This window comes from Staurois parvus, unplaced genomic scaffold (assembly GCF_062004578.1).
Source record: "Staurois parvus isolate SC_StPar_1 unplaced genomic scaffold, SC_StPar_1.0 ptg000618l, whole genome shotgun sequence".
In the NCBI taxonomy this organism is placed as follows: Eukaryota; Metazoa; Chordata; class Amphibia; order Anura; family Ranidae; genus Staurois; species Staurois parvus.
In genome coordinates this window covers 1,493,583-1,518,919 of record NW_028318414.1, presented here as the reverse complement: position 1 = coordinate 1,518,919, position 25,337 = coordinate 1,493,583, and the positions used below count along the sequence as shown (strand labels likewise).

The 25,337-nt window shown below is 41.2% G+C and overlaps 1 protein-coding gene across 1 annotated transcript in view; it reads right to left on the bottom strand.

Moving 5' to 3' along the window:
- RASGRF2 (Ras protein specific guanine nucleotide releasing factor 2) overlaps window positions 1-25,337 on the bottom strand; it is a 454,295-nt gene that overhangs the window by 300,258 nt on the left and 128,700 nt on the right. The window lies entirely within an intron of this gene.

The window sequence follows — 25,337 nt, the reverse complement described above, 5'->3', positions numbered from 1 at the left end:
TTTATATTGACATAACGTGTAATTATATTGACCTCCACATGAAAAAAAATACACCATTAAAAGCTCTTAGGACATCACAGAGAATTACACCCGAACCATAAATGACTTTTACATAACATGCCATTATTGTAAGGCAACTCATTGTAAGATAGAGAGAGAGAGACATTATTCAGACTGCAAACCTCCATCATGGTGGCTTTTTAATTGGGAAACGATGATAATCAGAAAAAGTCTCTATATTGGATGTCTTGTGCAGAGAGCAAATTGCCAAAAAGCAATTATGAAAGGCAATATGCCAAGTGTCTCCTTATAAGATTTCATAATTACTGAGACAGCTTGATTAAATGTACACCCCAATAAAATGTCCGCATCTGACAGGCCTAATGGAGTGATGCTTTATACACTTATAAATAAATAATATATACATATATATATATATATATACACACACACAGTGATAGAGAAAGGTAGGTCACTAGCTCAAACCCTGTTCGCTATTATCTGCAAAGATGCATTACCTATGCAAACAATAGCATACCTTAGCACTGTAAGTGCAAATTATTGATGCAATGGCAGAGATTTACTAAAACTGGAGTGTGCAAAATCTGGTGCAGCTCTGCAAAGAAACCAATCAGCTTCCAGGTTGTTCTAAGCTCAACTGATCATGCGGCAGTTAGAAGCTGAATGCCTATCATGCACAGCTGCACCAGATTCTGAGTGTTCCAGTTTTAGTAAATGCATGCTTATGATAAACTTACCAGAGTACTGTATATACACTTTATCTACACATTTAAACATTCCACTGTATTTAGGATCTCTCCCATGCCCACCCCTATTGCACCATTGGATAGGAGTGAAGATCTCTCTTGCACTGGCAATTCCAGCCACCACTGGCTCCCTATGGAACTGTCCGAACTGTGGACATACAGATTGCCCCTGTAGTAACCTTCATTATATAGATAAATAGCAGAATGCACTTATAGGGTAACTCCACTTTCATGGGAAACAAAATAGCAAGAAAAAAATAAAAATAATATAGCTTATTCAATTGCGGCTAAAGTCAAATTGTAATTGAATGTTATTAAAAATTACCTTTCCTTTTCAATCTGCAGAGCTGTAATTTTCTGTAAAATGCAATATGGCTACCTGGAAGTGTTGTGGTCACATATGGTGTACAGAATGGAATTCCCCCTACAAATGCGATTGCCTGCTTGAGCGATTGGCTTACTGATTTTCCCAAAGTTTGCACTAAGTTACAAGTGAGATTTTTTACATCCCCTGCAACAAAAATGTCATTTTTGGTAAGATACTCACAAAGGGAAATCAGAGGGGTGCAGACCCTGCCACCTTCATCATTAGAGCCCTGCAGGTGCAGCAGCTTATTGATAATTGTAAGACCACTCCCATACAGATTCACTGAGCACATGAACACAGGGAAACAATCAGCTATTTCTTCCAAATAACAAAAAGTAGTAATCTGCAACAAAGTTTGTAAAATCCCTGAAATGTCCATAGATAACCCTGAGGGAATGTTTTTTTCTCAACAAAAGTGAAGTTACTCTTTAACCTCTTGGCGCCGGCCGACTGCAAATGTGCGGCTTCCCGGCATCTGGGCCTAGACACCGAGCGGCCGCACATTTGCGTTCTATTAAAAAAAAAATATGAGCTGAGTGCGCGTGCCCTGTGCGCTCCCAGCACACATGCCCGGTACTCCCGAAAAGGTCCCGGTCTCCTCTTTTGATCGGGACCTTTCCCGATCATGTGACCGCCGTGATGGCATGTCACGGCGGTCACATGACCCTAAAGCCCGCCCCGCCTCCCAGCTCTGAAACCCCTAAAGGGCCGAGAGGCGCCGATGCCAAGGGGTTAAATTCCTGACCCTCTTCCCTTATATTCATACACACTTTTCTTTGGTTCCCCCGATACTTCTAGGTATGATTAAACATATGACTTTATCTCCTCCTTGCCATAATAGAGGGATGGGTGTATGAATGGCCAATTATGTGGGGGCAACGACTGAGTCCTTAGCGCTGTGTCTGTCCAAAGTGACTTGAAGAGCAGTGGAATTGTGAAAAGAAGGATTATATACATTGCCTTGAAAAAGTATTCATACCCCTTGAAATTTTAACCACATTTTGTCATGTTACAACCACAAAACGTAAATGTAATTTATTGGGATTTTATGTGACAGACCAACACAAAGTGGCACATAATTGTGAAGTGGAAGGAAAATGATAAATGGTTTTCAAAATGTTTTACAAATAAATATCTGAAAAGTGTGCATTTGTATTCAGCCCCCCTGAGTCAATACTTTGTAGAGCCACCTTTCGTGGCAATTACAGCCTTTTTGCTTATGTCTCTACCAGCTTTGCACATCTAGAGAGTGACATTTTTGGCCATTCCTCTTTGCAAAATAGCTCAAGCTCTGTCAGATTGGATGGAGGGTGTCTGTGAACAGCAATTTTCAAGTCTTGCCACAGATTCTCAATTGGATTTAGGTCTCGACTTTGACTGGGCCATTCTAACACATGAATATGCTTTGATCTAAACTATTCCATTGTAGCTCTGACTGTATATTTAGGGTCGTTGTCCTGCTGGAAGGTGAACCTCCACCCCAGTCTCAAGTCTTTTGTAGACTCTAACAGGTTTTATTCAAAGATTGTCCTGGATTTGGCTCCATCCATCTTCCCATCAACTCTGACTAGCTTCCCTGTCCCTGCTGAAGAAAAGCTTCCCCACAACATGATGCTGCCACCACGTTTTACGGTGGGAATGATCTGTTCCGGGGGATGTGCAGTGTTAGTTTTCCGCCACACACAGTGTTTTGCTTTTAGGCCAAAAAAGTTTAATTTTGGTTTAATCTGACCAGAGCACCTTCTTCCACGTTTGCTGTGTCCCCCACATGGCTTCTCGCAAACTGCAAACGGGACTTCTAGCTTTCTTTCAACAATGGCTTTCTTCTTGCCACTCTTCCATAAAGGCCAGATTTGTGGAGTGCTCGACTAATAGTTGTCCTGTGGACAGATTCTCCCACCTGACCTGTGGATCTCTGCAGCTCCTCCAGAGTTACCATGGGCCTCTTGAATGCTTCTCTGATTAATGCTCTCCTTGCCTGGCTTGTCATTTTAGGTGAACATTCATGTCCTGGTAGGTTTGCATTTGTGCCATACTCTTTCAATTTTTGGATGATGGAGTGAACAGTTCAAAGCTTGAGATATTTTTTTTTATAACCTAACCCTGCTTTAAACTTCACGCCTTTATCCCTGACCTGTCTTTTGTGTTCTTTGGCCTTCATGATGCTGTTTGTTCAATAATGTTCACTAACAAACCTCTGAGGGGTTCACAGAACAGCTGTATTTATACTGAGATTAAACTACACACAGGTGGACTCTATTTACTAATTAGGTGACTTATGAAGGCAACTGGTTCCACTAGATTTTAGTTAGGGGTATCAGAGTAAAGGGGGCTGAATACAAATGCACGCCACACTTTTCACATATTTGTAAAAAATTCTGAAAACTATATCATTTTCCTTCCACTTTACAATTATGTGCCACTGTGTGTTGGTCTATCGCATAAAATCCCAATAAAATACATTTACACTTTTGGTTGTAACATGACAAAATGTAGAACATTTCAAGGGGTATGAATACTTTTTCAAGGCATCCAAGCAGCCAGCCAGTGTGGCAGCTAAGGTGGAACTAAAGTCGATAATATTCACCTCCCCTTTAATGGTTTGAAATCCATGAGGTCACTGGTGATGCCATTTCCTCCCCTGCTTCTTCTGGGTGTCGGGTCTTTAGTTGTCATAATTGACTGATGTGGGACAACCTGAATCCTGACTATGCACAGTGGTTCACTCATTCCGGAAAACACAGGCATGGTACCAAGAATGTACCCTGCTGCTCATGCACAGCTCGAGGTAAACTTTAAAGAAGACTGCAACAAGCAGGCACATTTTTGTTTTATTGTGGAAGAGACATTGCATTGCTCTTCTAAAATAAAGAGCTTATCTGCTCATAAATTTTCTGTGTTAAACTTTAGTTTAATTGTAAATGATATTTACTGTATTTTACCAAAGGTACAGTTATCCTTTAAAAAAATAAAACTACAAGGATATCTGCTCTAAGGTCAATATTTTTCACCCTTGACTTCAATGGAAAATCAAGTTCCATTGACTTCAATGCAAAATCACCTCCTATTGACTTCAATGAAAAATCGTGTCCCATTTACTTCAATGCTAAATCACGCCCCATTGATTTCAATGCATAATCACATCCCATTGACTACAATGCAAAAATCATGTCTCAGTGACTTCAATGCAAAAACGCCCCCCCCCCCCTACTGACTTCAATGTAAATCATGTCCCATTGACTTCAATGCAAAATCACGTCCCATTTACTTCAATGCAAAAACGCCCCCTATTGACTTTAATGCAAAATTGCGTCCCATTGACTTCAACTTAAAATTACATCCCATTGACGTCAAGGAAAAAAAGCCTTTATTTACGTTTTTTCATTTTATATATATTTCATTTTATTTTATGTCCAATATTTGTGTGTTACTCTCAATAAAAGGTATTTTATGTTACTGGATTGAATTTCTTTTAAGTCATATTAATTTAAATTCATGATATTAATAATAATCATGATATTCATCATAATAAAGTGCATCCTGAATTTTTGGTTTCGGTCCAGAATCTTCACCACTAGTGCACACCATATACAGTATTTGGCTATAGTTTCTCAAAAATTATCATTTTCATTTTTGTGTCAATTGTAGATAAAAACTGTATTTAGTGGAGTGCTTCTATAACACTACCTAGTTTCTCTTTATGTTAAGAACAACTGGATTACTTCCAGTTCATTGCTTCTATTATTTGCGGAGGGCAAACGATAGCTTCAGTATAGGCTGGTATAATTTTGCCATAAAATAGAATGTGCCTGCCAGCAAGTGTATAAAGAATGACAAGACGGTTTTATTGCACTGCATTATGTGTTGCTCACTTTGTGGGTGAGAAACGATAATGAATCACTTGTTTCAAAATACCCCAACTGGGACTCTAAAGTAACTGCTGGTAAATATTTATGGCTTTTATATCCCAGCTTTAGTCATAAAAATAACTACTATGTGTTAAGGCAACAATAACTCCTAGATTAACAGTGTAAACCTGACTGCAACCGGGCCGACATTACTGCACACTTGGCAGTCTGTGATTTCCTAACTGAAGAATGCTGCGTTTACATCTTTCCTCCAAAGAAAAAAAACCTACCATGGTGAGTAAAGAAAATAATTAACCCATATAAACTGTTCTAGGAAATATATTAAGCATATTCTGTATGCTTTAATAACAAATATATAATATTTAATATATTGCAGTTTGTAGCATTATAAAAACCCAGTAACATCTGCATATTCACATCTGAGGTTCTACAAGGAACTAATCTCTGGTGACCTATATCAGAGTACAGGCACACTCCGTACCATCACCACTTAGCAGAAGACCTGTACAAGGTTACAATGACAAGGGGTGCAAAGGATACCATTGTAATAACTAGATAATGGGCTGAAACGTAAAATATGGAACCCTCACCTTGGAATACAACCCATTCAGTTGCAGTTTACATATATAAATAAAAATGCAAGGCAAAATATATGTATGTATGTGTGTGTGTATATATATATATATATATATATATATATATATATAATTTTTTTTTTCTAAACCGTCATTATTTTGTTTTTCTTTTTTGTATAAGTGATCACACATAACCTCTCTTCTCAGCTGGGGTGGGGGCAGCCCTCACACATGTAGGGGGCCAGGGCATCCTGGGTTGGGGAGTCTGTGTGTGCACCTGCCAGAGGAGAGTCTTCTCTCCCAGACACCATGGTTGACTTGGACAGTGTGGAGCGCGGCTATATTGCTCCAGCTCTGGCTCCCAAAGCCACTGACAGCCTAGCATAATAATAAAGTAAGAGTGGGGAGAGCAGCTTACACTGGAGTCAGGCTGTAACCACTCAGTCTCCCATCCTGTCATCCTCCTGTCTCCATTGTCCTTCTAGCCCCTCACTCACTCCACTGCTTGTTCAATCCAACACCCCATCTCCCATTTGTGTCCACCCAACCCCACCCACACTCCAGCCATCTGCACGCAATGCACATTGCAGTGAGAGGAGTTCTGTGGACAGCTGGGCACCAGTTTTGAAACAATACCTGCTAGCTGCCACAGCCCTGGGGAGACCACCCTGAAGGGGTGGGGCATAATTGGTGAGTGAGCCTTCAGACCCAGAACAGAACCCCCTCTCTCCACCACAGTCTTTTGCTCTGCTCCTTCCTTCCCCCTTTCTCTTTCTCTCTTTACCCCTCCCTCTCTCTTCCCCTTTCCTCTCCCCTCTTTTCCTTCCCCTTCTCAACCTCCTCTCTCCCCTCCCTCCTTCTCTCTCTCATTCTCTCTGTCATTCTTTCATTCTTTCTCTCTCCCTTTCTCATTCTGTCCCTCGTTCTCTTTCTCTCTCTGCCTTATTTTATCTCTCTCATGTTCTCTTTCTCTCTCTCTCTCCCTCGTTCCCTCTCTCATTCTCTCCCTTTTTCTCTTTCTCTGTCTCTCTCTCTCCCCATCATTCTCTCTCTTGTTCTCTCTCTCTCATTTTCTTCCCCGTTCTCTCCCTCTCATTCTCTATGTCTCTCATTCTCTCCCTCATCCTCTCATTCTCTCCCTCATCCTCTCTCTTTCTCTCCCTTGTTCTCTCTCATTCTCTCCCTTGTTCTCTCTCAGTCTCTCCCTCGTCCGCTCTCATTCTCTCCCTCGTCCGCTCTCATTCTCTCCCTCGTCCTCTCTCATTCTCTTCCTCGTTCTCTCTCATTCTGTCCCTCATTCTCTCTCATTCTCTCCCTCGTTCTTTCTCTCTCTCTGGACTGGAGGAGGACATGGGATGGAGAAGATGGGACTGGAGGGTATAGAATGGAGAAGATGGGACTGGAGGAGCAGGAGGACACAGGATAGGGGAGCTGGAAATGGCGGAGGAGGACATTGGACAGAGAAGGAGGAGGACATGGGATAATGTAGATGGAACTAGAGGAGGACATGGGATGGGATGGGGGAGATGGGACTGGAGAAAGGGGAGGACATGGGATGGAGGAGATGGGACTTTAGGAGAAGGAGGACATGGGATAGGGGAGCTGGGACTGGAGGAGGACATGAGATAAAGTAGATATGACTGGAGGAGGAGGAGATGGGACTGGAGGAGGAGGAGATGGGACTAGAGGAGGAGGAGAGGGGGACATGGGATGGAGGATATATTAAGTTGTAACAGTGTTAAGGTAAAAGTGGGCGAACTGAAGGACACAGTGGGATGGCCAGTGGGCGGATTCGGGTGAGGAATGTTGGTAGTCAGGCCAGGGGAGGAAGGGGGGGGGGGGGGGCAGGCCTTAAGCAGCATAAGGGGCCTCAAAATTTCAGATGGCTGCCCTGCCACCAGGTGTTTCACACACAGGAAGAAATACAAGGAGAACTGGATACTTTTTAACATGAGTACATGGTACAACAGACAGATATCAGGAATATGAAATGTTGGAGTAACATACACTTTAAAGTATAAATGATGGCAAACCTTTTTTTTCTAATTGTGAATAGAGTGAGGATGGATTAGAACACCTGTCATTTCTTTTATTGTACTTGTCTCCTGTTAGAGAGATTAGTAATTACAACAGCAATTGTAAGTTTGCTTTGTCAGAAGTTGTAGGTTCTGTAGGTAATTAAATAAACGATTAAAGATCCATTTCTAACCCAAATGATGATGAGAACTCAATGTACTTAGCACCATTATTAGAAAACAGAAGTAAAGAAGAGTCATGAACCGAAGACAGAACCTTTACTAGATGGAAAAAAAATGTAGAAATCATTTTGATGCTTTTCTGACACTCATTGTTTTTAGTTTGTGAATCAAAATGATTGAAGCCAAACAACTAGCATTTTCAAAACAGTGGACTATCAATAGCAGCTCTTATGACAATTTTTCTTGTGACAGTCAGTTTAAGTTTGATGTGAAAATTATGTTTGCCCATTACACCTTAAAAGAGAAGTAGGTTTTTTGGGGGGTTTTGTTTTGCCCAGTTACACTTACCTAGGTGGATGCAGCATTGGTCCGATGATGCATCTGACCCCTGCCGGCTCTAAGTGTGAGAACTCAGCGATCACATGACTGCTGATCACTGCGCTCTGAGCAGAGAGCGGTGACTGAAAGTCTGCCCTGCCGCCCCCCAGCGCTCACTGAACAAACTGCACTCCTGTGATCCACAGGAGTAGTACAGTTAAAAGAGCTTTGGCTGTACTTCTCCTTTAAAAAATAAGTTCACTTTTCGTAACATGTTACATATAACACCCATACTCACGGTGTAACATGTAATACGTTATGAATGGAAAAGCCCCTGCTCCTCCCCGCTCCCTGTTGTGACAGCTGGTGGGGGATCTTCCCTGCTAGCTGTCAAAATGTTTAAAAAACGCAGCAGTGCGGGGTTTCGCCTGCCCAGCCACACCATTCATTTATGGTGTTCTGTGAATTAATGAACTACAAGTCACGACATCCTTAGCAGCTGTCAGCTTGTAGTTCTCAATTTACTACCACAGCGCTGTGGAGAGCCGTGGTAGTTCATTGATTCTTCCTGTCAGTATATCTGCTTGCCCATACATTCCATATGGACAAGCAGATATACTGACAGATCTGCAGGAGACCTGCAGATCTGTTGATTGCTGGCACAATGCTTTACAGGCTCCAGAAACCAAAAATAATAAATGCAACAAATTACCTGCAAAAAAATGTGCATTTTTAAAAAATGTTTGTAAAAAGGTGAACTTATCCTTTAAAAGTCTTACATCAGCAAACAAATTGTATTATTTTTGGGCAGAATGGGAAAGAGTGAGAATGTCTGTCCCCATGGGTAACATTTCTCCTCATTTCTTGTCTCACTATCACCATATCAGTAAGCAAGGGAAAATATTTCCAACAGAGTGATAGAACACTTGCCATGTTAGGAAAGAATAACCATGTTTTGCATGACTATGCCATTACGTTGCAGTACAGGGGGGTCCACTCTGAAACCCCCCCTATCTGTGTCAGAGCCCAGCTTTAGACATGATTTCCAAAGCTTAGGAGGGTTCAGAATAGGTTTACTTTGGCTGTGTAGCCATGTACACATCATACAAAGCGTACAAACAGTTCTTTTAGTTTTGCTGAGCTGTTCTTCCAGCGCTCCTAGTCTAATAGACACTAGCAATGGTGCCGAGTCCTCACCCCTGTCTAAGCTTGGCAATTGATAAAACACAGTCTGTGATGGTGCTACAGCCCTGTGTTTTTTAAATGGTCAAGCGTAGACCTCTTAGTCCTTGTTCACATGGGCATACATCCATGCGAAGGGCCATGTTTGTCCGTACAGGATGCATGGGTCAATCTGCATGCAGGCATTCCCATTCATGTCTATGGGGACACTGCCGTTGCAATATTTGTAAATACTGTATAATATAGCATAATAATGCTGATTTAATATATAAAATAATAACTAACAAAAAAGTCCTATGCTATTGAAAGAATCAATTGGCTGCAGGCATTTAAATGGTTGCAATGGACAACACAGACTTTTCTTTGTTCTTCGTCACTTAGCCCCAGCTTTACTGTTTCATATTTTTTTTCATACATCCAGATGTTCTTTCATCATGTGTATTGTTTGCAAACAATTTTTCTGTTCTGAATTTATATTCCTTTGTTGTATTGGAGTAGATTTTAAGCTTCCATTAAGCAGATCATCTGGGGAAAAAGGCATGAGCTGAAGCATTTCACTTATGATATAAAATTTACATTCATGCAAAAGAAGGTGGCTGGTTAAAAGACCAAGACACAAAGACATTACATTATGGCTGTGGCTTGTTTTACAATATGTCTCTGGAGTATTATTACTGAGTAGCATAAATTTCAAGTAGTGTTGTATGTTCCAAGACAAATATTCTTATAAATAAATACAATGGGGGACATTTATCAATTCTGTCGCAAGGAAAATCAATACTAAATAGGAGCAGCAAGGGGTTGATTTACTAAAGCTTGGTGAATGAGGGGAAGCTCTGATGACTTCCATCATCTAATCACGTATAAGCAAAAATGTGGGGGTTTTTTTCTCTTATGTTCCTTGCAGGTTTTTGGGTATTCTTTGCAAAGTGAAGCTTCACCACATTCACTAAACTCAGGAAAATGCCCTTGCAGAGGTAAATTGCCCTTGCAGAGGGAAACTTCCCTTGCAAAATAAACAGTGTATTTGTCTTTAGTAAATCAATGCTATTGCAACACAGATTTATTACAGGTTTACAGCATGAATCATACATTTCTCCTTTGGATGCTCTAAAGTAGCACTTGTGACTGACTGAAACCTGACCCTGTCCACATCAAATTATGTATCTGCTTAGAGTGGAAATCTGTCTAATCTTCAGTGATAAAGCTGTCTTTGAGTTTTGCAAATTGTTGCACATGGCTTCCCAGGAAGACAGACACACAGGTCTGCAAACCTTTCGTAGGGACTATGCTGAAGGTAAAGCAACCTAATTTGCGACTGTGTCGCAAAAGTGATTGATAAATCTTACCTATATATATATATATATATTTTGTTTTCTAATACATAAAGGTTATCTCTATACAAGGCTGTACAACTCTGTCACTGACTGCCACTAATAAACTACAAATGCCAGAGTAGACACAATCATTTTGCTTTGTGAAATAAAGTGTACTAAAGTCATTCATTTCTATGAATTAATTAAATCAGACCTTCACTCTAAAATGTGTCTTCTCCTCCCTGCAATCCTCCTCACTCCACAAGTTCACGTGTTTACATAATTTTTTCCTAATATGGTCTTAGATCAGTGGAGGAGAGGAAACAGAGTGGCTGGAGTGCAGAGCCACATGAGTCATCAGAACCCGGATAAGACAACCAGGTTACGGATGACATAAGAGAATAAGATAGCCATGCACAAAGAGCGAAAGTGAAATTCTTTATGAAACTGGGCAAATTTGCTACAGAGAAGTTTGACATGATTCATCAAGTTTATGGCGGTTGCAATGTGTCGAGGTGTTTTGAGTTGCACGTGCTTCAAGAGCGGAAAAACATCACTGGAAGACGACGAGTGGTCAGGAAGTCCTTCAATGTGCTCAACCTTCAAAAATGCCCTCTTCCTGAAGTTGAAGATCCAGCTCAAAGGTTGCTGTTTTGACATTGCAAAGATCCAGGAATTTGACCAGTTTCATGCAGAATTTCACATTTGCTCTTTGTTTTAACTTTCTGTCCATGATGAAATAGCAGACGTGGTCAGAATAGCACCAGCTGCACAGCTGCTGATGTATACATGATGATGTTTTTTGGCACACTGACTTATGAAGGTCGGTATGTGACTGTGTGTGCAGCCTTGTGCTGCCATCTGTTGGCGTGTTACAAAACTAGTCTTGAAACTTCTGCAGGAGTAAATTCTAAACATATCATACAGCTAGCTTAAAAAAAAAAAAGAGCCCCTGAGGTCTACTCAAGTAACTGTGCTTAGATGTTCAATCTGAGACATCGGTCTGCTACAGGAAGAAGAAAGCAATTGCTCAGTTACCCTCTCCTAACAAGACACTAGCAGCAAAAGAAATCTAGCAAGTTCAAAAATCCATGTGTGAACACACCTGAAAACTTCACATTTATCAGAATTGATATGAATATGCCATCTCTGTGCTGACATCTCTGTCCAGGCAATAGATGTGAACCTAGATAACGCCTGAACAAAGATGGTAATGTCCTTCTGAAGAAATAAAAAGCAGGTGCACCCTAGGCAAGACCTACTTGCACCGCCCCCTACCCAAAATATTTTTTTTTTAAACAATAGAAATATTAAATCAGCAAAACTGCCAAATTTCCTTTAATTTGCCATAAGATGCCACCTGCACCAATATAAAAGACAAAATATATACAGTATTGACCAAATATAAATTAACTATATCAACCAATCAGACAGAGAGGCAAAAAAAAAGAAAGAAAGAGAGTTCCAAACTCCACAGTGATCAGCAACTTCCACCCGGTTTGCAGTAAGGGACTGATTCTGAGATGAACACTGAAAGGAGTGGCAGCTCAGCTGCTACACTAGTCCCAGATACCCGGCATTTTCCTCAGTCCTTTCTTCTTCCCCCTCTGCCAATCCTCCCCTCAGCTGAAGAATTATTCATGACGTGGTGGCGTCCAACATGATCAATCAGCATCTGCTACCCTCACCCCGATTATTGTCCATCCCCCTCCTCCTCCTATCACCTCCATGACCAAAATTTTGTATTTAAAACAAAAACAATTAAGTACTGTCCATGATACTTTTTTTATTGATTTTTTTTATTTGCACTAACATACAATTTTGAGGACAAGCTTTTGGGGAATGTCCCCTTCTTCAAGGTCTAAGCAGTACTACTCACAAAGTTAGCAGAATGTTAGAAGAGATGAAAAAAAAAAAAGGAGGCTAAAGATAAGATGCAGTCAAAGCGAGGGGGAAGGGGGTGGGGATACTACACTCACACAGAGGGAGTCAAGCTACAGCTAATAGTCATAAAAATGTTGGATAATGATTGAGGAATCCCATGTCCAAATTATGGCCCTTATCTCTTGTGTCAAATAGAATTATCATTCTTAGTTCAAAAGTTTTTCTTTCCTGAATGGATTTGAAATTTCCTTTACGTACTAAAACATTGAGGTCTCCCATTGTGTGGCCCGAAGAGAAAATCTACTTTAGTACAAGGAGAAAAAAACAAACAACCGTGTACCTCTAGTAACCACATACAACCCAGCACTAGAAGGGATAAGAAAAATAATCAAAGATTTGCAACCCATCATAACAGAGGATGGAACTCTGAAAGAAATATTCCAGCAACCCCCAATACTGGCCTTCAGACAACCCCCCAACCTCAGAAATAAACTAATCAGTAGGAAACTTCCTTCTGATTATGATGTCAAAATAATGGAAGCACACCCTGCAATAAGAAACGCTGCAAACTGTGCACCAAATCAATCCATCAAAAAGTGTCAGACACTCAAAAGGGATCTTCAATATCTCCGGATCATACAGCTGCACCTCCAGTAATGTTGTGTACCTTATCCAGTGCAGAAATTGCAGCAAAGGATCTTATGTTGGCGAAACAGGACAGAAGTTGCATACAAGGATGAATTTGCACAGACATACCATCAAGGAACATAAAGAAGATGACCTCTGCACACCTGTAGGACACCATTTCGCACAACCAGGCCACACAATGGGAGACCTCAATGTTTTAGTACTTAAAGGAAATTTCAAATCCATTCAGGAAAGAAAAACTTTTGAACTAAGAATGATAATTCTATTTGACACAAGAGATAAGGGCCTTATTTGGACATGGGATTCCTCAATCATTATCCGACATTTTTATGACTATTAGCTGTAGCTTGACTCCCTCTGTGTGAGTGTAGTATCCCCCCCCCCCCCTCGCTTTGACTGCATCTTATCTCTAGCCTTTTTTTTTTTTCTTTCATCTCTTCTAACATTCTGCTAACTTTGTGAGTAGTACTGCTTAGACCTTGAAGAAGGGGACATTACCCCGAAAGCTTGTCTTCAAAATTGTATGTTAGTGCAAATAACAAAGTATCACGGACAGTACTCAATTGTTTCTGTCGCAAATGCACTAATACGGCTACAATCAACTCAAACAAAATGGTATTTAAAACAATAAATGCATAAATAAATTGTGAAATAAAGTCCTTAAAGTCCTGAAAGTGAACTCCAAAGTGAAATCAATAGGTGCAGTGGGACGGGCGAAACACGTCAGACTCGGATCGTGGTGATGACAGCTTAGGAGTTTGAAGATACTAGCGATACAGTGCTGTATTGTTGGTGATTTATGCCTATTGTCTCTGGATACATGTGAGTGCAATACTAGTGTGTCTGCTTTTAAATCAATAAACCGAATTACACTATTGTGGATGCCTCTTTCCATTCCTTACATGCTTATACCTCCACCTGCTTCATATCTGGATCATTGAGGATGACAAGCATTATATAACCAGGAGAACTACAAGCTCCAGCATGATTTCCCATGCCCAACAAAGAGCATGAATGACTCTTACTTCACCATAAGAGTCCACTATAGTTGGTGAGTTTGGGGGCACACAGGTGGGGAGCACAGAGCACCTACCACATTCGGATGTGAAAGACATTTTGCACCTATTGATTTCACTTTAAGGACTTTATTTCACAATTTATTTATAAATGTATTGTTTTAAGTACAAAATTTGTGTCATGTAACAAACACTAAGGCAGTGCTTCTATTATTTTGTGTTTTATGTTGATAAGATTGTATCTTTATAGGAGCAGCAGCCCATTATTGATTAACATTGAGTATGCACTATTGATTGGTGTGTCCTAAGCGAGGGTGATTACTATCTAAACCTCCATGGCCCGCCATACTCCTAGGCTCGGCTCACCTCTGATGGCTCCTGCCGGGGTGTGGAGTCCATGCTCCAGCTCTCAGACAGGCAACTTCCCAGCACTACACCACTTCCCTCTCATACACATTGGTCCCCAATCATCCTACTCATCATCCTACAACCAGAGCACATCCCGCCTATTGATTGGCTCCAGCTGTGTAGAAGAAGGCAGAGCCAGTGCCTGACACACCCCATTTGGTCACTAGCCGACTCCCTGTTACAGCTGGAGGATTGTTTGTGTACCGGAGATGTACGGACCGATCCTCCAATCAGAGACTGCTGACAGCCGTCATCACTTCCCATCCTAGGGGGAGCTAACCACTTCACTGCTATACGGAATACTGATAAATGTATATATATATGTACTAAATGGTCATATGTGTGGACAGGCTGTGAGACAATTGTGCAGACTAAAGATACCATCATTCTCTGTGTATGAGGAGACGGGGATTCTGCAGAGAAATGGAGAATTCATACAAGAGGTCCATAGGCCACACAGAAAGAGTGTCAGCCTGTGCTGCGCCCAGGTGCCCCTAGGTGGCAGTGCGCCCTATACGGCTGCCTACTTTGCCAAGTGGAAGCACCAGCCCTGGGTGAAGGTATTGTCAAGGGCTATATTGCGAGAGGTAATAATTACCTGTAATATACACATTTTCTAGCATGCATGGAATATATCAGATACTCGATCTGATTTACCTTGGAAAGCAAGGGGTGAGAATTCAGTAAAATTCTGGAATATATTTTCTGAAAAATCATTTAGCTGTAAGTATTGTGCGTTCAAAGGGTAGTGAGGAGTAAACAAGCTACGTTTCAAATCTATCCAAACAAAATCTTGTTTCTAGCAAGCATGAAGGTGTATGGAAACTGAGAAATTATAATGAGGTGAAGGGCCAATATTTTCTTACCTAAAAATCTGTCTTTTTTGGAAAGGATTATACCAATTCAGAGAAAGATGATCTGGATTTTTGTTTTCAAGAAAAAAATAGAAACGGATTGTTTGAAGCAAACCAAGAAGATGCAGAGGAAATTTTGTGCTCAGTAAGCAGTTCACATACCAACTAATGGCATTTGGATTCCATCCAGCTGCTCTGGACTTTCAGAAGGTCATTGAAGACCATAAAAAAGCTTAACTACTTTGTTGGTGGTCTTCACTGACCACAATAAAATAAAAAGTTATTTGTTTAAATTTATTTTTACTTTTGCGGTCCATCCACATATTTTGTTTAGTATGAAAGTAAAAATGAATTCAAATCTTGCAGCAGAGGGAAAAGACAAGACCATAACGGGAACCTGGCCAAGTCAAGGCATTTGCAGGCAGTTAGTGATATTGAAGGTCTCTCGTCCTGGTGGCTTAAGCACTACACATTAGATCCTGTGACATTTCAAAGATGTAGAGCCACCTGCGAGTTTACCTGCAATAATGCTAAAAGCTTAGAGGGGATCTGCGAGGATAAACATAAAAAAGCTGCCATTGCAGACTTAAAATTTAAAGAGAAAATATAGTTATTAGCATATGTAACCCAAGAGTGCTCACCAATGACAGGGCCCTGGAAGTGAGGGAAATCCAGACAGAGATAAATTACTGAGCGGCTACAAGTGTGTATGAAATCCTCAAACTAAAAAGTCATGTTTATGGCCTTATGCAGGCAAGGCAAAATTAAAAACTACTACAGGGTGTAACAGCTCAATTAACTGAAAGGTTGGTGTCAGTGACAGCTTCATTAGCTGTTTGCAATGACAGCTCCTTTTACTAACTGGTTGCTCTTGGATCTACTGACCAAGCTTTATTTCTTTCTTAAAGATAAAAGTGGTTGTAAAGGCTAAAGGTTTTTTACCTTCATGCATTTAATGCATGAAGGTAAAAAAACTTCCATGTGCAATAGTGCCCCCAGCCCCCTCAATATTTACTTGAGCCTCATCGTGATCCATGAATGAATCCATGGCTGCCCCAGGTCTCTGCCTCCTCATTGGCTGAGACAGCAAGCGGGAGTCATTGGTTCCCACTGCTATCAATCACAGCCAGTCAGCTAATGAGGAGAGGTGGCGGTGCCAAGCCATAGCTCCGTGTGTAAATGGACACACGGAGCAGCAGGTGCCTCCATAGCAAGCTGCTTGCTGTAGAGGCACCAGACAGACAGGAGGAGCCAGGAGAGCCTGCGGGGGGAGACAAGAAGAGGAGGATCCAGGCTGCTCTGTGTAAAACCACTGCACACAGCAGGTAAGTATAGACATGTTTGTTATTGTAAAAAAAAATGAACCTTTAGAATCACTTTAACTCCACTTTTATTGAGAAAGAAACATTTCCATCTGGGTGGCCAATGTACATTGTAAGTATTTTAGCAAACTTTATCGCAGATTCCTACCTTTTGTTATTCTGAAGAAGTAGATGTTTGTCCATGTGCAGAGTGAATCTGTATGGGAGTGACTGATTAATTATCAATCAGCTGCTGCATCTGCAGGGCACTAATGAGGAAAATTGCAGGGTCTGCATCCATTTAGACGTGATTTCCCATAGGGAGTATTTTACCAAAAATGACAATTTTGTTGCAGGGGATGCCAAAAATGTGACTTGTATCTTAGTTGAGACATCTGGGAAAATCAGTAAGCCAACCAGACAGGCTGGAAATGACATTTTCAGGGGGAGTTCTGTACACACTCTGTATACAGAACACCTCCAGGTAGCCATATTGCATTGCATTTTACAGAATTACAGCTCTGCAGATTGAAAAGGAAAGTACATTTTTACAAAACATACAATTACAATATAATTTAGTTGCAATTGTAAATGCTATATCTTTGTTTATTTGTTGATTTTTTTTCACATGAAATTGGAGTTACCTTTTAAAGTGATATTAAACCTTTGTTTTTTCTTTATTAAAGTAACAAACATGTTATAATTACCTGCTCTGTGCAATGCTTTTACACAGAGCTGCCCCAATCCTCCTCTTCTGGCATCCCCCGCCTGCACTCCAGACCTCTCCTCTATGGCGGGTGCCCCCATAGAAAGCCGCTTTCAACCGTGTCTGTGTCCGAGCCACCCAGTCTGTGTCCACTGACACAGAGAGGGTGGCACAGACCCGCCCCCTGCTCCCATTACAGAATTTGATTGACAGCAGTGGAAGCCAAAGACAGCTAGAGCTGCTGCCCTTGTACATATCACTTGACCGGATCAGGCTCAGGTAAGAAAAAGGGTGGGGCTGGGGGGGAGGACTGCATAGAATGCATTAAGGTGAAAATTCTTAAGACAATAGAACCACTTTAAACTGCCTGTAAAAGTTAAGGTAAAAAAAAACGTCCGTGGCTCCCCCCTGCCCCCCAAAATACTTACCTGAGCTTGATCTCGATCCAGTGCAATGCCTGAGAGCCTTCATGGGCTCAGAGACAGCAGTGGGAGCCATTCGCTCCCACTGCTGTCAGTCAAAACCAGGATGCAGAGAGTGGGGGGTGGGGCTGAACCTCACTGTATGTGTCTATGGACACACACAGCACATCTCGAGATCAAGTCCACATGAGTGCTGTCCAAGTGGCTAGCTATTGGGGCACTCAGAAGAGGGGAGCAGAGTTGGCAGGGGACCCCAGAAGAGGAGGATCGAGGCTGCTCTGTACAATACCATTGCACAGAACAGGTGAGTACAAAAAATAAAGAACAAATCTTTACAATCACTTTAAATCAATCCTACAACATTACAGAAACAAAATGAAGCAGGGAAGGAAATGTTTCCATTGCAATGATCTGTAGTTATCATGCTTTCATGTCCATTAGAATGGACACAAAATATAGTTATTATATTCTATATTTTTTTCTCCAATATCATGGACATATTAAAGCTGCTCTGCATATGGATATACTCCAACAGATGGATTGTTAAGAATGTCATACTACGTTTGACATAGAGTACATTACACAACAAAACCTTGTTCTGAAATGATACCAAACTTTTTTTTCTCTTTCACATGATAAAATCCGTATCCCTAGGCTCTATACACATGAGTGCCGGATCCTCATTACGCATCATCGCTTGCTTCTTCACCTGGAAATGGTAGAATGACGTTACAGCTCCCCCTCTTCTCTCCTTGGGGATCTATTTATTTATTTTACTTAGAAATATGCCAACATATTCTGCAGTGTTACGAACAAAACACACAACTGTTTATCTCAGTCATGAAAATGCCTGTTGATACATGCTATCTTCCATCCTAGCCCAAAGAAGCTTACAGTCTAATGTCCCTACCAGAGCTGTGCGAACACTATACAAGCAACTATGGATATAGGACAACCAGTATTTTTAATGGATTGTGGGAGGAGGCCCAAACAAACAGAAGAAAAGTATAAAACTTCTAGGCAGATTGACCACTTATGGGTAACAAACCCAAAATTCTAGCCCTGCGAGGACTCATCACTAATTACGAAGCCACTATGCCATGGAAGTGATGTTGGGTTTGCCGTATGTAAATTTTCCTGTTTGCTTTTATGCTTTTATGTTAGTGTAAAGCAGTATTACATGACAACTATCACAAACTATCTTTAAAGTCCTAACTTTTGCAGCACAGTATGGCATTTACATTGCTGATTTCCTATGTTAACCAGTTCACCTAGAACTTAGTGCCAACTCACATGCTTCATTCAACTCCTGTGCTTTGGAATGGTTACCCTCTTTTTTGAGGACTCCTCTGAAAGTTTCCCAAATGTAAAAGTTTCTGCAGGTGGGTTAACTCAGCCATGGGTCTTTTTAGGTCTTGGATACTCCAACAGTGAGATCTCATAGCCACAATTAAGTTACTCCTGCACACCTGAGAGTTTTGGATGTTCCTAAGTAAAGCCTGCAAGATGACTATTCTGGAAGCACAAATTCGCTATTGCCCTGGTGCCCAGCCTGCAGCCTTGGGGGCCACATGCAGCCCTTTGACGCTTAGTGTGTTGCACCCAGGGCCCTTCTGAAAGTGGTCTGTTTTGGTGTTTACTCAGGCCAGCAAATAAAAGTAGATTCTAGTTGGTAACAGTTTGATAACATAGTTAGTCTGACTGAAAATAGACAAAAGTCCATCCAGTTCAACCATATAAAAAAAAAAAGTTATAATCCTTCACCCACAGTTGATCCAGAGAAAGGCAAAAAATCCAGCAAAGCATGATCCAATTTGCTCCTGCAGGGGAAAAAAATTCCTTCCTGATCCCCCGAGAGGCAATCGGATATTCCCCTGATCTGGATCAACTTTACATATAAATAGTAACCAGTTATATTCTGTGTATCCAAGAAAGAATCCAGGCCTTTTTTAAAGCAGTACACTGAGCTGGCCTGAACCAACTCTTGAGGGAGTCTATTCCACATTTTCACAGCTCTCACTGTGAAGAATCCTTTCCGTGTTTGGAGATTAAATTTCTTTTCCTCCAGACATAAAGAGTGCCCCCTTGTCCTCTGTGATGACCTCAGGGTGAATAGCTCTACACCGAGTTCACTATATGAACCACTGATGTATTTATACATGTTGATCATATCCCCCCTTAATCTCCTCTTCTCAAGAGAGAATAAATTCAGTTCCTCTAATCTTTCCTCATAGCTGATCTCCTCCATGCCTTTTGCCAGTTTGGTTGCCCTTCTCTACACTTTCTCCAGTTCCCCAATGTTCTTTTTTGTGAATTGGTGCCCAAAACTGAACTGCATATTCCAGATGAGGTCTTACTAATGATTTGTACAGGGGTAATATGATATCTCTCTCTCTGGAGTCTATACTTCTTTTAATACAAGAGAGGATTTTGCTCACTTTAGAAGCCGCAGATTGGCATTGCATGCCATTATTAAGCTTGTGATCGACCAGAACTCCCAGATCCTTCTCCACCATTGATTCCCCCAGTTGTACCCCTCCTAGTATGTATGATGTCTGCATGGTTTATTTCTTTCACACTTTTTCTTACCTTTTTTAATGGATCTTGCTGTGAGAAATGTCAACTGTTTCAAAAGATAATTTTAAGGGGGCAGTAGGCAGCACAAACGTGCATGTGTTGATATGTAAAGAGGCTATAATAGCAATGAACTCTAGCAACTCCTTAAACAGATCTCCAGTCTCTAACAACTCCTGTACCTTGCTTACACTCTCTCGATTGCCCGTTGCATTACATTCACTTAATGTCATGGAGGTTGATATACTAAAACTGGAGGGTGCAAAATCTAGTGCAGCTCTGCACTGAAACCAATCAGCTTCAAGTTTTTTTTGCTGTTGGTGTCAAAGCTTAACCGAACAAGCTGAAGTTAGAAGCCGATTGGCTACCATGCACAGCTGCACCAGATTCTGAATGCTCCAGTTTTAGTAAATAAACCCCTATGTGTGGCCTTTTGGTCATGTCAGCGTCTGCACTTGAGGCCCCAATAAGAAGTAAGTTGACCACTACTGAGATTAAATTGAGATTGTGGGGATTTCAACAAGTGACTCTGAGGCATAACGTAAAGCGGTAGAAAAAAAAAAATCCCCTGCAATGTAATCATAATGTGCTAATATGCACTGCATACAAGCACATTATGACAGACTTACCTGAGAACAAAGCCCTCCACTGCAGAGGCTTCCATCTTCACCCAGTCTTCCACTTCCACTTGAATGGCTGAAGTCGCAATGACGTCACTCCCACGCATGCGCACGGGAGCTATGGCCGCAGCACACAGCTCTGAAAGATCAGTATGCCATTCCTTCAGAGAGCATGCTCCAGTGATGTCACCGGCTGCCACTCACTAGAATATCTCCTAAACAATGCACATTTAGGAGATATTCATTTTACCTACAGGTAAACTTTATTATAAGCCTGCCTGTAGGTAAAAGTATAAAAAAATTAATTTTTAATTTTTAAGCTTTTTCCTCTCTGCTTTTGCCTGGTGATCTAGCCAGTAACACATCTCCTGTATAAGAGTGCCTACACACAGGATGAAGGAGCTACAGAGACAACGTTTGACAGCAGCACTGAAGACAAATTCTAGGGACCATGTTTTAAGCAGTTACAGCAACAGTTTTGTTCTTTCGAGATAGTGTTACTAAACCCAGGACCCTGCATTCACTATATCTGGTCTCCAAAAGTACACAGAACATGGAAGTGCAATTATTTTAGTAAATATAAACTGCTAAATACCTATCTCATCAGAAGTTAGAGCAGTCTTATGACTTCAGCAGAGCACTGGTTAAAGTTTGTAGGAGGAGTTTTCTTTCTGCTCTAGGAGGATGCAGAACCCCTGACTTCTGTCTGGACAGTGCTGATTGGCACTGCACTGATCACATGCACTCTCCCAAAAAAAAAAAACCTCTCTTGCAATATACCCTAAACTCAGCATGTGCAGAAGGGCTATGGGTTGACATTTGAACAAGAGGAGGTGCAGAGAAGACAAAATCAAATGACCTTTTTACACAATGCAGAGAATTAACCCCTTGGGTTCCACAGTGAGTATAACAAGCATGCTTTACTGCATATACAGACTGTTGTGGGTTTAGTAACATTTTAACATAATTAAATAAAAGCTGATCACTGTAAGCACCTCGTCAGTGTGAAATGGTTTGTCTCAACCCTCTTAACTGCTACATCTGCAGGACAGCGTGTTCTGTTGAAAAACAGCAAACATACTGGCCAGATCACTAAGTAAAAATAAAGGAAAGAAAGCCTAAAAAAAATAAAACTAATGCAGCCATCACATCTAAGAATTGGTAAGCTGCATTATAATAAATGTTTGCTTTTGGGTTAAAACTGCTTTAAAATATGTGAAAAATGTGATCACTGAAAGCACTCAATAGTGTCCCTCTACAGGTCTCATACAGTGCCTGCTCTATAAGCACCTGTGGCGTCTGAGACGCTCCCGTCAGTCTCCACTATATACACGCACACAGTGAAAGGACTGCTCTGCAGAGGTCCATTTTTCTGAATGATCTAATGCACAGGTGTCAAACTGGCAGCCCTCCAACTGTTGCTAAACTACAAGTCCCATGGGGCATTGCAAGATTGACAGTTACAAGCATGACTCTCAAAGGCAGAGGTATGATGGGACTTGTAGTTTTGCAACAGCTGGAGGGCCGCCATTTTGACAACCCTGACATTTCTAACGTTTGATCAACAAACTTTCTAACATACTGGACAATCTCTGTGATTGGTACTACAGCTCTTAGAAAAAGGTTGTTAACAATGCGCCCAGATCCCAAAGCACAAATGAAACATATGTGATATAAGAAAACCATAAATTCCCAAAATTAGGAGTTATCAATGACAAGGTTCTGGGTTTCAAAACAGTTGTGTTCCATCTTTTTATTGCCATATACATTAAGTTCCTGTGAAGACTGTTCTCTCAATGAGCAGTAAAGATACAGCTGTCCTGTTACTATGGAAACCATCCGAAGTCCCATGTGCATTGTAAGACATCTACTGCGCTTTAATGATTGGAGTAAATAGACTCCATGTAATAACACTGCTGAGTTCTGAACAATACATCTAATGTACATCTGTCTTGAAATGATCCTTTAGGGCAGATCGGTCCCCTAGGTCGATAACAACTGCTCAATGCACAGAACACAAATGCTCTATCTGGCACAGCAGTACGAATATACTTCAATGGACGGTGTCCAGAATGGAATAGGAGCCTGCGCTGAGAAAAATACAGAGGCTACCACCGATGAATACTGCCTCGGAAAATGCTGGCTACATGGCTGACCCTTCAATCACTTTACATACTGACCTCTAACAAACATGTAGATCAGTTATAGTGAAGTCACAACTCTTAACCTGCAAACATATTCAAAAGAAAAAACACTAAAGTCACTGAGTCAGTGGACAGCCAGGAAACTAGTGTTTTCAGGAGAGGTTAGAAATGGCAGCTTGCGCACAGACTGGCAATTTGTATTATTCACAGAAGCACTGTAGTGGAGGACGCTTCTGTCATAATCTGAGGTTAGTTGTCAGGGTAGTTGGTGGTGACAGGGTCTCGTTAATGTGGGTTTGACATTTTGCTGGGGTTCATTTATGTTTTATAAAAAGGTTTATATTTGCAGAACAGCCCTCTGCGTTGACTGCAAATATACACCAATCAAAAAAATCATTAAGACCACCCATCATAACCCATTGAGACATGGACTCCAGTAGACCTCTGAAGGTATGTTGTGGTATCTGGAACCAAGCCATCGGTAGCTGATCCTACAGCAGTTCTATATGTTGCAAGATGAGGCCTCCATGGATTGGACTTGGTTTTCCAGCAAATCCGACAGATGCTCAATTGGATTGAGATCTGGAGAATTTGGAGGCCAAGTCAATACCTCAAACTCTTTGTTGTATTCCTCAAACCATTCTTGAATTTATCAGACCAGGCCACCTTTTTCCATTGCTCTGTGGTCCAAACTGCAACCATCTCACAGAGACATCCATGCAGTCCACAGTAGTTAAAGTGTTACTGTAATGCCTAAGAAATGTGTTGGCTTTGGGCCTTTGGTTTCTTGGGGGATCTTTAAAATAAAGCATTGCTGCCTATTTGCCATAAGCACGGGGAATGACATTGATGTCATTTTCTAGGCTAAAGGAAACTTACAGAGTCACAAGACATTAGAACTGCTTAAATTAGATAAGACATGTTTATGCAGTATAAGACTTTTGTGTGCAGTTAGAAATGTTTAAGTTAGATTAGATAAGACTTGTTTGTGCAGGTAGGTGACTGGATGTGACTCTGTTACCTCACAGAACCATTTGGTGTTTTCCGGCAATAACACTTTTTGCAACAGGAAAAGGCGCCGCTTACTCTTGCAATGTGTCCAGAGGCACTGAACCAGGATATTTAAGAGGGGCCTAGAGACGATGAGATCAGAGGCCATCCCATGCGTGTGGGGGAAGCTCTGATGCTGGGACTTTTGCCGAAGCTGCACGACCTCATCGATCGATCGTGTTCTAGGCTTCTCCATGATCTCCTGTGCACCGTGGTTTTGATGAGGACTCTTCCTTCCCTTCCTCCCATAGCTTTAGTAATGTATTAATTCTATGTTGTGACGCTGTCAAAAGATATTTTTGTTTCACGCTGCAATACTCACATTACTATTGGTATGTGTTATTATGCAGATTGTGATGACCATAAGATATATCCTCCTGTGTATTGTGTGATAATAAAAGTGGAGGCTTTGACAGTCCAAGAATACTGCAGTTGGATTCTGTTATTTCTTGGGGTGCTGAGTGAATGCTGCATAATGTGACAGGGCAGCTTTATACTTGGAAGTGTGTCCCTCACAAAGCTTAGAAACTATGGTGTCAGTGCTGGTTGATCGTACCTGTGCAGTGTGTATGACTTGCTCTTGGTGTTTGTGTCCAGTCTTGCATTACAGTTACTAAACCCAAGACCCTGCATTCACTATATCTGGTCTCCCACAGTACACACTACATGGAAGTACAATTATTTTAGTAAATATAAACTGCTAAATACCTTTTCTCATCAGCAGTATATAGCAATCTTGTGACTTCAGCAGACAACTGGTTAAAGCTTGTAGGAGGAGTTTTCTTTCTGCTCTAGGAGGATGCAAAACCCCTGACCCTCTGTCTAGACAGTGCCGATTGGCCCTCTGTTGATCACATGCACTCTCCCAAGAAAAAAGAAAACCTCTCTAGCAATACACACCAAACTGAGCATGTGAATGTGGCTACGGAATCAGTCTGTCGTATTAGGAGGGGCAGAGAATAGAAGATCAAAGGGCTTTTTTACACAATGCAGAGGATTAACCCCTTAGGTTCCCCAATGAGTACAACAAGCAAGCTTTACTGCATATCCAGACTGATTTTACTGTTGTGGGTTTAGTAACACTTTAACACCTCAACAGGAGTGTCTTCTGATGAGAA